General features: G+C 41.6%; 1 pseudogene across 1 annotated transcript; it reads left to right on the top strand.

Moving 5' to 3' along the window:
• The first annotated feature begins 3609 nt into the window (after positions 1 to 3609).
• LOC311507961 (perforin-1-like) lies at positions 3610 to 10066 on the top strand (annotated as a pseudogene). Its single transcript, XR_014699911.1, has 8 exons — positions 3610 to 4091; positions 4182 to 4244; positions 5913 to 6055; positions 6146 to 6284; positions 6372 to 6452; positions 6877 to 7370; positions 7459 to 7552; positions 9338 to 10066. The product of XR_014699911.1 is annotated as a perforin-1-like (transcript).
• The last annotated feature ends 7428 nt before the right edge of the window (positions 10067 to 17494 follow it).

The following is a 17494-nucleotide window of genomic DNA, read 5'->3' as shown; positions in this document are numbered from 1 at the left end:
TAGTTGTGCCACAGGAAGATAATTGTTAAAATGTGAAGAATCTTTTGGGCTTCAGCTGAAGTTGGATTTCCTCTTTCAGTCTTGTTGTTTTGAAGGAAAGCAAATAAACTATTTCTTCGTTGTTTGCCACACAAGAGTATTGGGTCCTTTTTTAAGGAAGTGAAGCTAAAGAAATGGTTTTACTAAGTAGCTGACCTAGTTTTCCCAAATGACAGCACAGAAAATTCAACATATTTTCACATTTTATACTTTTTGCAACAACAGCTATAGATAAGGTTCATATACCCAAACAAACAACACATATAACTGACATTTTGTTCTCCTTTTTGGAATTTAGATAAAAGTAGAAAACACGGGTTACATAGGAAAGGTAGGCACACTGCTTTTTTAATACATTTAATTCCAGAGCAGGGGTTTCCAGTCTTAGAGACTGACAGGAGAAGTAAATAACATTGACCATCTTGTGACAATTCAGTGTTCTACTGGGAAACTTTTTGACCTGGCATTCATCATGTGGATGTTACTTAGACATGTAGCACCCACCTAGACCAGACCAGGCAGCCCTACCCCATAGCAATGACACTCCTTGATGGCAGTAGCCATCCCCAGCAGGATGCAGCCAGGATGGAAAAAATATGAAGAACAGCAGAAGGCGTTGACCTGGCCTCCAAATTCACATTCACTAGATCCCAAACTGATCAAGTATCTGTAGGATGATCCACAGAGGCCCCTCCCCTCAACCCATAGAACCCAAAGGCCCCCCACTAACAACACTCTGTTACCAGACACCACAGGACACCCTCAGAAGGCCCATGTCCATTCTCTGATGAGAGCTGGTCATAATGTTATGCCTGATCGGTGTAATGTTGCGATGAACTCTGCAGAAAAATAACATACAAGTCTGACAAACTTCCATTGTAAGAAAATCCACTAGATTTTGTGTAGATTTCAAAGGACTGTACCAGACTTCTTCAGAACATTCAGCCTTGGAGGTGATTGTAAAATGCAGAAGAAGCCAATGATTTTGTCACAGGATCTGTTGGTGTTTCTCAGCAAATATCAGTAAAAAAAAAAAAGTGTCTGGTCCAGAAATCAGAAATTGTACCTGCATGGGAGCCATGCCAGGAAAAGCTTGTTCAGAAAAAAACACTGGAGCAAAGTTACAGTTAACATGTTTGGTGCAGACCAAAGACAGATTTTCAGGGAGTGGTTTTAAGTCTGCATCAGATGAAAAAGTGCTTGAAAATAATGTCCACCTGTTCAAAAATGTCAACAGGAAAACACCCTGAGCACAGTGAAGAATCTGAGAAACAGCCCAAGAAGCAAAGATTGAGAGTTATGAAACGGTCTAGTCAAAGCTCAAACTTAAATCCCACTGAAATGTCAAGAGGACTTTAAATGGCAGTACAAGCAAGAAACATTATGCATTGAACACATGTAATAATGTCCATCATTTGCTGCACACAAACGTAGTTAGTAATGTTTGTATAGTGAGAGACTGAGCTGGTGCTTTCTTACTCTGCAGTGTCTTCTTTTCCAAAACCATTTCCTTGAATCTGAATGCAGTATGCCAGCTGGTTTTTGTTTTGTTTTTTTCACCTCAAGATTCACTGCGCCCAATTTCTTATTTCGTCACAAGCTGTGATTCACTTCTTGCCTTCTTGGGACTTTTCCTGCCCGGTCTGACCAGGACTACTGGAAGTGAAGCAGCAACGGCAACACTTCTGGCGTTTGGAACAGACACTGTTTTTGAAAGGCTGCAGGAAGATATCGTCAACAGTCATTAAAAGACCAGAGGTGAGTTTATTCTAAGAGCCAAATCTTGGATCTGATTCTCATGAGTTTGTAGTATTGGATAGGATAAGCCAGTTTATTTGTTGAAGTCAGAAGTGCATTGAACTTTACAGTCCGACAGGTATAACTGTCAAGCACAGTCTACCCAGGAAACATGTTGTATGTTTTAAGAAGGTGCTTCTGAGGCGAATCCTAGTTTGCATGTGATCTGTTATCTCATTTTTATGTTTATTGTTTATAACTTTGTTTTCTGTTGGATTCACTAACCTCAACCTCAACATCTGTGAATGATTATATTGTTTTTCTGAAACGGTCTGGTTTGAAGTGAAAGGACGTCAAATTGAAACTAAGCTGTGAATAGTGAGTTCTTTCACTGTCACCCTGATCCAACAAAAGACCAAAGCCCACCATGTCCAAATCATTACTTTAGTAGTTTCCATCTTCTCTGCTCCAAGGGTGGCACTAAGCCCGGACACTCAATGAAAGTAAATCTTTAAAAAAAATGAGGTAAAAACACTCAAACAGGAGTGAACTGACGGGCTCGTAGAACTGAATCTCAAGATGATGCAGGTGGCTAGGAACAGGACCGCCCTGGGTCTAAACGCTGGTGGTGTTGGAGAAGAAAATGACCAAGATGATAACAGAGAGGTGGAGACGACACCCTGACAGTGACTTTAAAGCACAGGAACGAGGGAATGACTGCCCCCAGAAGCAGGTTTGGCAGAGAATCTCTTCATTTGACTGCCTCTCTGTTAAGAAATACCCTCCACAGTATGATGCTGCCACTACCATGCTTCACTGTAGGGAGGATATTAGAGGGAGATGATACGCACACATAGTGTTGGAGTTTTGCCCAAAGAGTACAATAAATAGTTTGATATCCTCGGATTTATGCCCTGCCACATTTTTACAGAGACCAAGATAAACAGATAGATAGATCTTCATCTCTGCCTGACTATGGTGCTGTGTAGAGGGTGGTGGACATTGTTCATGATGGACCGAAGTTTGTTCAAGGTCCTTGCATCTGCCACCAATGTCTACTCCAGTTCTGCTCCTACCACAGAGCTCGCCTTCTGTATCAGTTTGTCCAGCCATGAAGTGTCCTTCTTCTTTGTGTTGACTCCCCAGCACACCACAGCGTAGAAGGCAACGGCAGTCTGGTAGAACATGTCAAGCAGCTTCCGGCAGATGTAGCCTCCTGAGGAAACAGAGACGGCTCTGACCTTTTTTGTATACTGCGTCTATGTTGGCCTACCAGACCAGTTTGTAATCCAGCTGTGGACCCAGGTACTTATAGGTCTGAACCACCTCTACACACTCCCCGTTGATGGTTACAGGCTGCAGGTGGGACCTGGACATCCAGAAACCCACTACTATCGCTTTGGTTTTATCTGCATTGAGCTAAAGGTGGTTCGCTTTGCACCATGATAGGGAGTTGTTCACTAGACTCTTGTACTCCTGCTCCTGTCCATCCCTGATACACCCCACAATTGCACAATCAATTGGAAATGCAAGCAAACTTCTGTCTGGTTACTCAAAGTTAATCCACATCATCAAACCAATCACATTTACATCGGTTCATAAACTGGAGAACAATGTCAAGTTGATTTTTGAACTGCAAAACGTTGTTACGTTCTTTTACGACAAATTAGATGGAGAGAGACAGATAAAGACAGAGGTTGATTTTTTTGTTTGCATCTTTTAAACTACCACATTAAATATCATAAAATAGATATCCAACAAAGGTTCAAAAAAGGCAACTGGACTTGTAGAGTTTTTTTGAGAAGACAGTTCTGAAGAAGCTACTCGGATGAGTGGTGAAACGTCTTCTCAAAAAAAAAAACTCTACAAGTCCAGTTGCCTTTTTTGAACCTTTGTTGGATATACCATGACCTGGATGACTGAGAACCTTCACAGACATCATAAAATAGATACAAATATATACAAAGCCTGTTCTTATTACCTTCACTGATGTCCTTATCTACTCTCTGTCTGTCTGAAACATTTCAGTCTCTTTGACTTCAGCCATGCTCTCCTCATCAGCCTCCACCTCTCTCTACCTGAGTCTCTTCCTCTTTCTGTCGTACTGCTCCCCTGTTCTCTCCTGTCAGGTTGGAACTCGCAGCCAGTGTGAGTCTGCTCCCTTCGTACCAGGCCACAACCTGGTGGGGGAGGGATTTGATATGGTCACCCTGCGTCGAAAAGGGTCATACGTGGTGGATGTGAAGACCTACCTCACCCCTAATGGCACCTGCACTCTCTGCTCCAACCCTCTTCAAGGCAACCAGCTGCAGAAAGTAATTAATAAACAAACAGTTGCAGAGTTAAGTAGTCACACATACCTTATGGTTACAGGTTAATAGCGGTGTCCTCTGCTTCGTTTTCAGCTGCCAGTCTCTGCAGTGGACTGGCGTCCAATCACCCGATGCAGTTCTGATATTAAAAACAGTGTACACAGCTCTATTAGGTATGGTATTATACACTACTATAACAGATATTAAATATCCAGAGACACAGACTTGCACTCAGTGAGTGTTTTACCATAAAATAAATAATAATATGCATCATTGGCATCATATGCTAAAACATATGATGCCAACTCAACTCTCTATGATCAGCCTTGTTATTTGATTTTCAACTTTCTGTCTCATGCCTAACTTGTGGAAGTGATCGAGTTTATATGAGTACACATAGCTGTCTAAAAATTAACATTTTGATGTTTCATGTCCATTTTTTTCCACTTTAAATTGGCCTACAGCTCACTGGTTGAGACATACATCTCCCAGGACATTCATGACTGGAAGGTAGGATACAGCTCACAGCTACTGGTGAAATATTATCATTATGACTCATTGACAGGTATGAGTCCTGGAGACTGCAAGTTCTGATCAAAAGAGATTTACCTTACTGCTGGGGGTTGAACACTTTTATTTTTTTTAAAGTCGACTACTATGTGGTGAAGGTTGGGTTGACATCAACTAGTCACAGATGACGTCACCCATAAAAACATAGTAGAAAGTAATGCTTACCAACAATGGAATCTGTTTTCTTGATCTGAATACATATTGTAGCATCTAACGGAGGCTTTTCTGCAAGTTTATTGAAGCTTGAAAATGGGCTACTGTCGGCTGTAGCCCACGTCAACACCGTAAACACCATCAGTTTGACACTTCTAATCTATCTCACTCTGCAAACTCTCAGCGCTACCATAACGTCCGTCTCTTGCAGCAGCTAAATGTCTAATAACACAATTAAATTCACCAGTAAGATGGCCGTTTGGTGAAACAACAAGAGGATTTGGACTGTTCCTCTGCTAGCGTTAGCAGATGCCTTCAGTGTGTGTGTATTACAGTAGTACATTTGTTTCTACATTTCAGGACTTACTTACATATTTTGTGACATGAAAACTTAAGGTTGGCCTCACTTGGCCTCACTTAAAATGAAGCCGCTTCATCTTAAGTGAAATATGCCGACACGCTAGTGGTTTCACCGACTAGTTGACTTTGCTGCAGTGTCACAAAGCTTTAAGCAGGAAGTTGATTCGTCGCCGATCACGTAACAATAACAACATGGACGCCTCCTAGAAGACAGTTGAGGAGCCCAGTGGGTCAGTGCCATAAACTAGCAGCGGTTCATCAAGTGTGTGGAAATACTTCACTAAAGATGAAGCCCATACTACCATGACCTACAGAATATGTAAGTCAGTCCTGAGTCAACTCAACTTTCACTACATATTAGTCGACTTTAAAAAATCTGAAGTTGTTCAACGCCTACCACACACTTGATGAACCGCTGCTAGTTTGCTTCAATGACCCACTGGGCTCCTCACCTGGCTTCCCGGAGGCGTCAGTGTTGTTATTGTCACGTGATCGGTGCTAGTCAACTTGATGTCGTGTGTGTCATGGCGCAGCAGTCAAGTCGACTAGTTAGTACAACCCCTACTCACTGTCTAAATAATAAGGTACATGGTTTCAATTGAGCTTATTGTCTTTAATAGTCTTTCATTTACATATCAGTTGTTTCAAACGTGTATTCAACATGTATTCACATGTTAATGGAGACTATTATTGTACATCAACCAGCTCATTAACTTTTACCTTTTCACTCATTTTTATCAGGTTGGCCTCAATTTAGATCGATTTTTGAACTCTGGTGGGGGGGTGGAAGGAAAACACTCGACTGTTTATAACTTTGCCAAACAAAGGACCAGCGAGGACCGCTACACCTTCAGCACGCATAGAGTCGCCTGCAGTCACTATAGGTAGGTTGCAAGCAATTCTTCTTCACCAAATATGTTTTAATATGTTATGAAAGATTGTTTGAGTAGTTAAGACAGTTTCTTTGTGTCTAGTTACCGTGTGTCAAGCAAACCCCCCCTCAGCTCAGAGTTCAGTAAGGATTTGGCCAGGTTGCCGAGTCACCGTGACTCTAATACCAAGGCTGAGTACAACAAGCTCATAGACATCTACGGCACACATTACATTCGTCAGGTTAAAACTTTCACACCATTGTTGATTTCTACATTACTTCATATAGTAATGTACTTGTTTTTTCAACAACAATGTACCTTGTTTCAGGTTTATCTTGGGGGGCGACTCAGGCGAGTGACAGCTTCACGAACATGTTTGTCCAGATTGAACGGACTCACCTCAGATCAGGTACTGGGAGACTGTACATAGTCTCCATATGTTCATGCAAACACACGTGTTGTTACTCTGCAGTGAAAAACACAAAGAAGATATTTGAGTTGTGCACCAGGGATGTTTATTTAGCTATTACATGTCAGACCCTATAATATAAGACGGTTTTAAGTTCAAATTTTGTTTATCACTTAAATGGAAGTTTGATGAATGATGCTTGCTACAAATTTCAAATGATCTTTTAACTGGATTTAAAATCTTGTGTGGTCAATGTTTCTCTCACAAACTAAACTGGCTTGAAATATGGTGAGGGCAGATGGCCTGACATGGGCCAACTGCTGGCTTGGTGTGCCACAGCTCGTCGTACAGCAACCTTGTACAGTAAATACTGTCTATAGCCAGTGAGTATAAGAAATATTTTATTTTTCCTCCTGTCTTCCAGGTTCACTCCTGTTTATCACTTGGTTTCTCTGTCGGTCTGGGGAAGCCAGCAAGCTCCAGCCTTGGGTCTTGCAACTCAGTCGTGCAGAACCAAGGTGCGTCAGTTGAGTTCACCGGTGGTCTCCACCAACACTACACAGAGGTGGAAGGTGGCACTGGTTGGTTGGGGGAGTTTTCACTCGCCTACGAAGACTCCAGCGGCTTCACCAATTGGATGGCGACCCTGAAAGATCACCCGAGTGTCGTTTCATACTCCCTTCGGCCATTATATGAGCTGGTACCAAATGAGAGCAAGAAGGCAGGGATGAAGGCTGCTATTGAGCAGTACTTAAATGACAATGCAGTGAGGGACTCACAGAGTACACCGACTTGTCGTTGGTATAGTCCTAACCTGTCTTTCAACTGCTGCCCCTTGGAAAACTGGAAGGGGACCCTGGAGGTCACCATCATCCGAGCCTGGGGTCTGAAAGGAGATTATATTGGCTTGACTGATAGGTGAGTTAGCTCAGGGATTATAATCTGACGATGGTGTATCAAACAGCAGTGTTACTTCATCTGTTGCTTTGTTTTCTCCTACCCACAGCTATGCTAAGATAAAGTATGGCTCCATCAGACGCAACACTCATATGATCGAGTCAAACAACCCCTGGTGGAACTCTTATTATGATCTGGGCACGGTCAGTAACCTTGTACCTTTGAATGTATTCTAGTCAGTTCAGTGTCTTTTTGATGATATCAGTATAGCTGAAATTTCGCAGATTGTTTTCATTGTACTCATATTGAGTCAGGCACTGCAGTGCAATCTGAATGGGTTCATTGAGGATAAGTAAAATTATTCCTGTGAAGTACACTGGGTTTGGAACATAGGATTGAACTGTCCATGCTTATCATGGAGACAGATGTAGTCAGAGGGAGAACTGATTTATTTATTTATTTTGCTTTGAAAGATAGATCACCAAAATTTTAAAATAAATGCGTAATGTAACTTAAATGATGAGTTATTCCATTGCAACTATTTATAAATTGTGATGATTACATTACAAATGTTGCACATTATCTGGACACATCAACCTGAGTCCCACTGTTCTTTATGTTGGATTTGCTGCATCTAAAATTAAAGGGGAACTACTGTATTTTACAACCTGGACCTTATTTCTGGCATAATATATGATCGTTTACTCACCCATATAACTTTGGTGTTAATTGGAGTCATTCGTCAGATATCGTCACCCTGTTAAAATAATCGCCTAACTCGTTTTTTCAAGTTTTTCAGGAAACGCTAAAAACTTCACCAAAAGTGTGTCACACACTTGACATAGGCCATTATCTTAAAGGGGTAAAATCACATGATCTAATCAACTGAGGATGTAGGTGATTTTACCATAGGTGGCCGGCATCATGAGGAGATGATTTAGGCAAAAAAAAACAATTTTGACAAAAAATGACTTAGGCGATTATTTTAACAGTGTGACGATATTTATCCACATAGTGGGAGTGACTGGGGCACCGCAACGCAGCCTCTAAATAACACATTGTCTGCCGCGAAACTTGTTCATTTCACCAATATTTTGTTATGATACGCTAGTGCTATTCCCCGTTGAGTCCGGAGTTACCTGTTATCATCATCCGGGGTCTGACCTGGTAACCTCTCACCTGGATGATGTTAACTCTGAGCGCCGTGTGCATCCCACGTGACTTGTTTACCTGTAATTTGCTACTGCTAGTTTTTTGCAACATGGCTGAATATTTTTCCGATTCTGAGGTTGTGGACGACGACTTTGTTTAGGATGGACGTCCTTACCGTTTAAGCCAGAGTATATGGACGAGGAGCTCGTTGAAACAACAAACTGCTACAGTTTTGCGGCAGATAATGCATTATTTAGAGGCCGCGTTTTGGTGCCCCAGTCACTACCACTATATGGATATACGCGGATCTAAATATCTGACGAACGACTCCAAATAACACTCTGTTAGATTGAGCTTAAAGGGGACAACCTGGACCTTATTTCTGTATATTAATATAGTGGGAGTGACTCTGGCACCAAAAAGCAGCCTCTAAATAACCCATGGTCTGCCACAAAACTCTTTCATTTCACCAATATTTTGTTAAGATATGCTAGTGCTATTTCCAGTTGATATGGGTGAGTAAAAGATCATATTTTATGCCAGAAATAAGGTCCAGGTTATTTTTTACAACCTGGACCTTATTTCTGGCATAAAATACGATTGTTTAGTCACCCATATCAACTGGAAATAGCACTAGCATATCTTAACAAAATATTGGTGAAATGAAAGAGTTTTGTGGCAGACCATGGGTTATTTAGAGGCTGCTTTTTGGTGCCAGAGTCACTCCCACTATATGAATATACAGAAATAAGGTCCAGGTTGTCCCCTTTAAGCTCAATCTAACAGATAACATTATTACTACCAATCTTACTTTAATTCAATTTTTTTTCTTGAAGGTGGACACATACTTTAGTCTGGTGGTCGAGGTCTGGGATGAGGATTTGCACTATGATGACCTTCTGTTAAGCTGTCAGATGCCCATGAAAAGGGGGACACATACATGGACCTGCTCAAACAGTTATAAAGGCTATGAGATCGAGTACATACTCACCTGTGACCGTCATCTGACTGGAGACAAATGTAACCGTTATAAACCATCTCCAGAGTAACAAATACATCTTTTGGGGCTGCATGTTTTTCTTTAATCATGTGTGATATTGGATTTGCTGATCTGATGTTGCAACAAGTCACATGACTGATGAGCTTAGTCATGCAGACTTATCAGTTTTCAGTTTGATCTTCAGTTCTTGCTGTTAGAAGTTTCAGTCAGTTATTTTGTGATGGTGGAGGCAATGTTCTCATCAAAATAAAGATTGTAAACCTGCTTCACTTCAAACTACAGACTGTACTTCCTTGTTTTAAGTGGGCCTGGCCAACAACATCGGCCTGAGGATGAGACCAAAAAGCATAATACATATATGTTTGAAGGTATTCTGAGAAGGTCTAATTGAAAGGGTGTGGCTATAAATGGGAACCTAGCCTTACTGGGTCAGCTGTTCCACCCGGAAGGAAAACAGTTTTTGTGGAGGCAAGAGTGACGAACAATCAAGTCTCATTGTAATAAATAATAAACGTACCAATTAGTCAGCGTTCATGGGTCATGTCCCGTCTGGACTTCTGCAACTCAGTCTTATTTGGTTTACTGGACAAATCCATTCAGAAACTGCGACTGGTTCAAAACTCTGCCTCATGCATCACACCAGAACCCCCTCCATGAGTCACATAACACCTGTCCTGAGGCAGCTCCTTTGGCTTCCTGTTAAATCCCGCATCACCTACAAACTCCTACTTCTCACCGTCAATGCCTTAAACAACCTCACTCCTCAGCACCTCACTAACCACCTCCACATAAACATTCCTGCCTGCGCTCTTAGGTAATCCTCATCCATCCAACTCACCCTCCCACCTGCTCGCTTGACCACCATAGGGTCCAGAGCCTTCAGCCGCTCAGCCCCCCATCTCTGGAATGTCCTCCTGGAGCACATCAAAAATTCAGACTCTCTCACCACCTTCAAATCTCTGCTTAAAACCTATTTATTCAGACAGACCTACTCAGTTGCATAGTTTCACTTTTATCTGCTGTCATTTTTTGTACCTATGTATTCTATATATATGTACGTGTGTTATTTTAATTATGTTTTATTCTAACAATTTTGTACAGTGACCTTGAGTGTCAGTTTTCCCACTCCCCTTCCCTCCTGAGAAGGAGACAAGCCCACACAGGACATGGGTAGTGTTGCCTCAGCAGCTGTTCAGCGTACCGGTAGGGTTTGTGCAGATGCGTTGAAGGATAGATTTGTGCGTGTGAGAGAGAAAGATTGGGTTTGTCATTTTTGTGCGTGTTTGTTCTTCGCTTGTGATATATTCTTTTTCTTTTGCAGTAATTAGTTTGTTGCAATCCTGTTAGCTTTGTGTTTATTTCGGTCATTGTGGGTTGCATTTCATTTGTGTTTATGTAGATTTTTGTTTCATTTGTATTGTGTTTCATTATTAGATTTAATTCTTTGATTTCTTTATTATTTCATTCCTAACCTGTTGCTCTCTGGTGTTCCCCATTCAGGTGCTGAGCCTACGGTGGTGGATTGATTTCCCAGTGGTGGTGTCTCCTTTATATTGTGTTTGCCTTGTTTCACTTTCGTTTATTTGCCTCGTGTGTGGCGTCCCTGGGATCTCCGTTCTTTTGGACCCTTCTGTCACAGTATGTCTCAGCCCTGGTTGGCTTCCTTTTATTTCGCATGAGCGATTTTAGTGCCAGAGTTTTAAATTAGTTGTAATTTGTAACTAATAAAAATAATTTTTGTACCATTGAACTGTCCCTGGGTGAAATTCCCAGGGTGGCGTTGTCTGGCAACAATAGATTAATTATCAATACTGCCTTGAATCTTCCCATGCTCGCGACGCCACCAGGCAAGAGTCGACATGTTTGGTACAGATTTTCAGGGACTGGTTTTAACTCTGCATCAGATCGAAAGTGTGAGGCCACCTGTCAAAAATTCACATGCACACCTACAGTCTGTATTGGAACCCAGAACCTTCTTGCCCTGAGGCATCAGTGCTAACCGCCACTCCACTGTTCCAAATCCTTTTCCAATTTCAGTTCCTTAAATCTGGACGAAATATGCCAGTTGGTTTTTTATTTTGTTGTTTTCACCAATTTCGCCAATTTCGTTTGGAACAGATACTGTTTTTGAAATGCTGCATGGTGATACTCTCAACAGTCATTAAAGAAGATTGGAAGATAATTGTTGAAATGTAAAGAATCTTTTGTCTCGTAGATTTTGTGTCGCTTTCAAAGGACTGTCCCAGATGGTCCCAGAAGATGTAAAATGCAGAAGAAGCCAACAATTTTGTCAGAGGATCTGCTGGTGTTTCTCAGCAAGAAAATGTCAGTAAAAAAGTGTCTGGTCAAGAAATCAGAAATGTTACCTGCATGGGAGCCATGCCAGGAAAAGCTTGTTCAGAAAAAACAATGCAGCGAAGTTACAGTTAACATTTAGGCACCAGGTAAGAGTCGACATGTTTGGTGCAGACCAAAGACAGATTTTCAGGGACTGGCTTTAAGTCTGCATCAGATCAAAAATGTCAATGTGCAAATTTTAACTCTGAAAGGTGTAGATATCTCAATTCTTCCAGGATTCTCCCTATAACATACTATACAAGCTCACGAACAACAAGATTTTTGTCCTTTTCATGTTAAGTGGGCCAAATCACTTATATTAAAAGTAAACTAACAGAAATTACTGTTGTAATTAGATTCTTTTAATAAGCCATGTAACTTGCTATGATCTCGGGTTTTGGACAGGCGTGATGCTGGTGTGTGGCCGCATCGTGCAGGTCTGATGTTGCTGACAGTGGTCCACAGTGTGCTCAGGACGTTTTAGTGTATGCTCAGACACATGAAAAATTAGAGGGAACATTTGAGGTGACTGTAAAATGCAGAAGAAGCTGAGAATTTTGTCACAGGATCTGTTGGTGTTTCTCAGCAAATGTCAGTTAAAAAAAAAGTGCCTGGTCCAGAAATCCATGCCATGCAAGGAAAAGCTTGTTCAAAAATAACAACGGAGCAAAGCTACAGTTAACATTTAGGCAAACACCAGGCAAGAGTCGACATGTTTGGTGCAGACCAAAGACAGATTTTCAGGAACTGTTTTTTAGTTTGCATCAGATCAGTGCTTGGGAGTGCTTCAAAATAATGTGAGGCCACTGGTCCACAAATTTCAACAGGAAAACACCCTGAGCACGGTGAAAATTTTGAGGAACGGCTCAAGAAGAAAAGATTGATAGTTATGAAATGGTCTAGTCTAGCTCAAACTTCCCACTGAAATGTCAAGAGGACTTTAAATAGCAGTATATACAAGAAACATCTTAAAGATCTTGCAGGTGAAGGGATCATGCTTTGAACACATCTGAATAATGTCCATCATTTGCTGCACACAAAACTAGTTAGTAATGTATAGTAAGAGACTGAGCTGGTGCTCCCTTACTCTCCAATTTAATCTTTTCCAATATCATTCATTCATTCATTCATTCATTCATTCATCTTCTGTGACCACTTGTCCTGTGAAGGGTCGCCAGGGGGCTGGAGCCTATCCCAGCTGTCATCTCAGGGCTAACACAGAGAGACAGACAACCATTCATAAACACATGCACATCTACGGCCTGTATTTGAAACCCAGAACCTTCTTGCCGTGAGGCATCAGTGCTAACTGCCACTCCACTGTTCCACCCCCTTCTCCAATATCAGTTCCTTAAATCTGGATGAAACATGAGAGTTGGTTTTTGTTGTTTTTACATCGAGATTCGCCACTGCCAGTTTCTTATTTTGTTATAAGCTGGTCTTTCAGGTTGTTTCTTCTCAGTCTGATCAGGATTACTGGAAGTGAGGCATTCATTCATGTGGATTCATGTGGATTTTACTTAGACTATGTAGCACCCACCTAGACCAGACCAGGCACTCCCACACCATAGCAATGACACTCCTTGATGGCAGCAGCCATCCCCAGCAGCAGGATGCAGCCTGACACAGGCACACACACAAAAACGCTTTAGGAACAATTTAAACAAAAAAAAAACATGAAGAACAGCACAAGGTGTTGACCTGGCCTCCAAATTCCCTACATCTGATCAAGTGTGGGATGATCCACAGAGGCCCCACCCCCCACTAACAACATTCTGTTGCCAGACAACACAGGACACCCACAGAAGGCCCATGTCCATTCTCTGATGAGAGGTGGGCATAATGTTATGCCTGATCTGTGTAGTGTTGAGTTGAACTCTCTAAATTTCTTGCATCCATTGTAATAAAATCCTCTAGATCTTGTATAGCTTTCAAAGGACTGTACCAGACTTCTTCAGAACATTCAGCCTGGGAGGTGACCAATGTTCCCTCTAAGCTGCGCGCTTGCGCAATCGCGCACTGCTCGCACGTTCTACGCACACAAGAAAATCTATGCAGCGCATAAAATAAAATCCAACATGAAAATAAATTAAGCAAACAACAATTTATTCTATAACCATTTTGCAATGTAACTCAGTGAGTGACACATGTCCACCCACTGATATGATGCGGTTTACTTACGCAGCCAATCAATGTCATTGACAGCGCTTTATGTGTACGTGCCCTGCCCATACATGTTGCAAACAGAAATTACTGTTGTAATTAGATTCTTTTAATAAGCCATGTAACTTGCTATGATCTCAGGTTTTGGACAGGCGTGATGCTGGTGTGTGGCCGCATCGTGCAGGTCTGATGTTGCTGACAGTGGTCCACAGTCTGCTCAGGATGTTTTAGTGTATGCCCAGACACATGAAAAATTAGAGGGAACATTTGAGGTGACTGTAAAATGCAGAAGAAGCTGAGAATTTTGTCACAGGATCTGTTGGTGTTTCTCAGCAAATGTCAGTTAAAAAAAAAATGCCTGGTCCAGAAATCCATGCCATGCCAGGAAAAGCTTGTTCAAAAATAACAACGGAGCAAAGCTACAGTTAACATTTAGGAAAACACCAGGCAAGAGTCGACATGTTTGGTGCAGACCAAAGACAGATTTTCAGGAACTGTTTTTAAGTTTGCATCAGATCAGTGCTTGGGAGTGCTTCAAAATAATGTGAGGCCACTGGTCCACAAATTTCAACAGGAAAACACCCTGAGCACGGTGAAAAATTTGAGGAACGGCTCAAGAAGAAAAGACTGAGAGTTATGAAATGATCTGGTCAAAGCCTAAACTTAAATCCCACTGAAACGTCAAGAAGACTTTAAATGGCAGTACAAGCAAGAAACATCTTAAAGATCTTGCAAATGAAGGAATTATGCATTGAACACATCGGAATAATGTCCATGATGTGCACACTAAATAAAATTATTCACAGGCAGATGTTGGTACCTGCACGGCATTTCTGCTTGATGCATCTCCGCCAGTGCCTAAGTACCAGCTGCAGGGTCTTCAGCTGGGAGCCATCCCTCACTGATGTTTCGCCCCTTGAATCACCAGAACATCTCAGGATGGTGGGGCCGGGTCCCTGCAGCTGGATTTCGATAGTCACGTTAACATGTGGCCTCTCGCTTTCCCCAACTTCTATCACTTCTTCTCAGCCAGAACCAGAAGCTTGGCTTCTCTGCTTCTTCTGGTCCTCAACGACCCTCCTGACCTTTGCTGATGTAAAGTAATTTAAAAAATCAAAAGTAATTAGTAATGAGTGAGAGACTGGGGGGGGGGGGTCAGCAGGCGAGAGGCGGGGTTACACACTGGACAGGTCACCTGTCTATCTCAGGGCTAACACAGAGAGACAGACATTCTCACTCACATGCACACCTACGGCCTGTATTGGAACCCAGAACCTTCTTACCGTGAGGCATCAGTGCTAACTGCCACTCCACTGTTCCACCCCCTTCTCCAATATCAGTTCCTTAAATCTGGATGAAATATGCCAGTTGTTGTTTTTTTTTTTGTTGTTTTCACCTCAAGATTTGCCACTCCCAATTTCTTATTTCGTTATAAGCTGGTCTATCAGGTTGTTCCTTCTCAGTCTGACCAGGACTACTGGCAGTGAGGCAGCAACGGCCACACTTCTGGCGTTTGGAACAGATACTGTTGTTGAAATCCTGCAGTCATTAAAAGACCAGAGGTGAGTTTATTCTAAGATCCTGATTTAGATCATTTTATTGATAAAAATATATAGCTGACAAAAAGCTATTTCTGATTCTCATGAGTTTGTAGATAAGATAAGACAAGATAAGATAACTACAGTCCGACCTGTTTCCGTTTCAGCAACGTCTGCAGTTCTTTATTTTGAAACAGGTATAACTATCAGGCACTGTCTACCCAGGAAACATATGAAGCTTTGCATCTGAGTGGAATCTTAGTTTGCATGTGGTCTGTTATCTAGTTTCATATTTCTGCTTGGGTCCCTTTTTTGTTTTCAGTTGGTTTCACGAACCTCAGCCTCTTACCAGAAGCAAGAGATTGACATCTGTGAATAATTATATCACTGCTGCTGTCTTTAAAAATGGAATATTATGGCCTCTGTGAATCATCCCACAGATACTTGATCAGTTTGGGATCTAGTGAATTTGGAGGCCAGGTCAACACCTTGTGCTGTTCTTCATGTATTTTTTTTTAGTTGTTTCTAAACCGTTTTTGTGTGTGTGCCTGTGTCGGGCTGCATCCTGCTGGGGATGGCTGCTGCCATCAAGGAGTGTCATTGCTATGGGGTGGGTGTGTCTGGTCTGGTCTAGGTGGGTGCTACATGTCTAAGTAACATCCACATGAATGAACGCCAGATCCAAAAGTTTCCCAGCAGAACATTGAATTGTCACAAGATGGTCAATGTTATTTATATCAGTTCCCAGAGAACAATGTCAAGTTGATTTTTCAACTGTAAAATGTTGTTACGTTCTTTAAAAGACAAATTAGATGGAGAGAGACAGAGGTTAATTTTTTTGTTTGTATCTTTTAAACTACCACATTAAATATCATAAAATAGATACAAAGACATACAAAGCCTGTTCTTATTGCCTTCACTGATGTCCTTATCTACTCTCTGTCTGTCTGAAACATTTCAGTCTCTTTGACTTCAGCCATGCTCTCCTCATCAGCCTCCACCTCTCTCTACCTGAGTCTCTTCCTCTTTCTGTCGTACTGCTCCCCTGTTCTCTCCTGTCAGGTTGGGACTCGCAGCCAATGTAAGTCTGCTCCCTTCGTACCAGGCCACAACCTGGTGGGGGAGGGATTTGATATGGTCACGCTGCGTCGAAAAGGGTCATACGTGGTGGATATGAAGACCTACCTCACCCCTAATGGCACCTGCACTCTCTGCTCCAACCCTCTTCAAAAGAAACAGCTGCAGAAAGTAATAAATAAACAAACAGTTACAGAGTTAAATAGTTACACATACCGTATGTGTACAAGTTAATGGTGGTGTCCTCTGCTTCGTTTTCAGCTGCCAGTCTCTGCAGTGGACTGGCGTCCAATCACCCAATGCAGTTCTGACATCAAAAACAGCGCACACAGCTCTATTAGGTATGGTATTATATACACTGTTATAATTACTACAGATATTAAATATCCAGAGACACTGATGAGTGCCTCACAATAAAATAAATAAAATCCATATGAGGTTTATGTAAATGTTTGCCATGCTAAAAAATATGCTGCCACTTTAAGAGACATCTCGACTCTCAATTATCATGATTTTCAACTTTCTGTCTCTTGCTCAACTTGTGTATATGGTCCAGTTTAAATGAGCATTTCACTTCCCCACTGTCCTCATTAACTTGTTTATTGTGTTAATGCATATCTATTTCTTTCCTATTTTTCTGCTCAGCTATAACTACAAATTTTAACATGGAAAATACCTTTTAAACCATAAAGAATAATCTAATACTGATTGTTATTTATTTATATACTTTTAAATTGCGTCCACAGCTCACTGATTGAAACTTACATCTCCCAGAACATGCGTAACTGGAAGGTAGGAAACATTTCGCACCGCATTTTGCAGTTGAAATTAAATAAACAGAATGCCGTCTTTATAACTCGTAGACAGGTAGATGTAAA

The sequence above is a fragment of the Chelon labrosus genome (assembly GCF_963514085.1).
Source record: "Chelon labrosus genome assembly, chromosome: 2".
NCBI lineage: Eukaryota > Metazoa > Chordata > Actinopteri > Mugiliformes > Mugilidae > Chelon > Chelon labrosus.
Note: the sequence above shows the minus strand (reverse complement) of the source record. Positions and strands in the feature narration are given on the sequence as shown.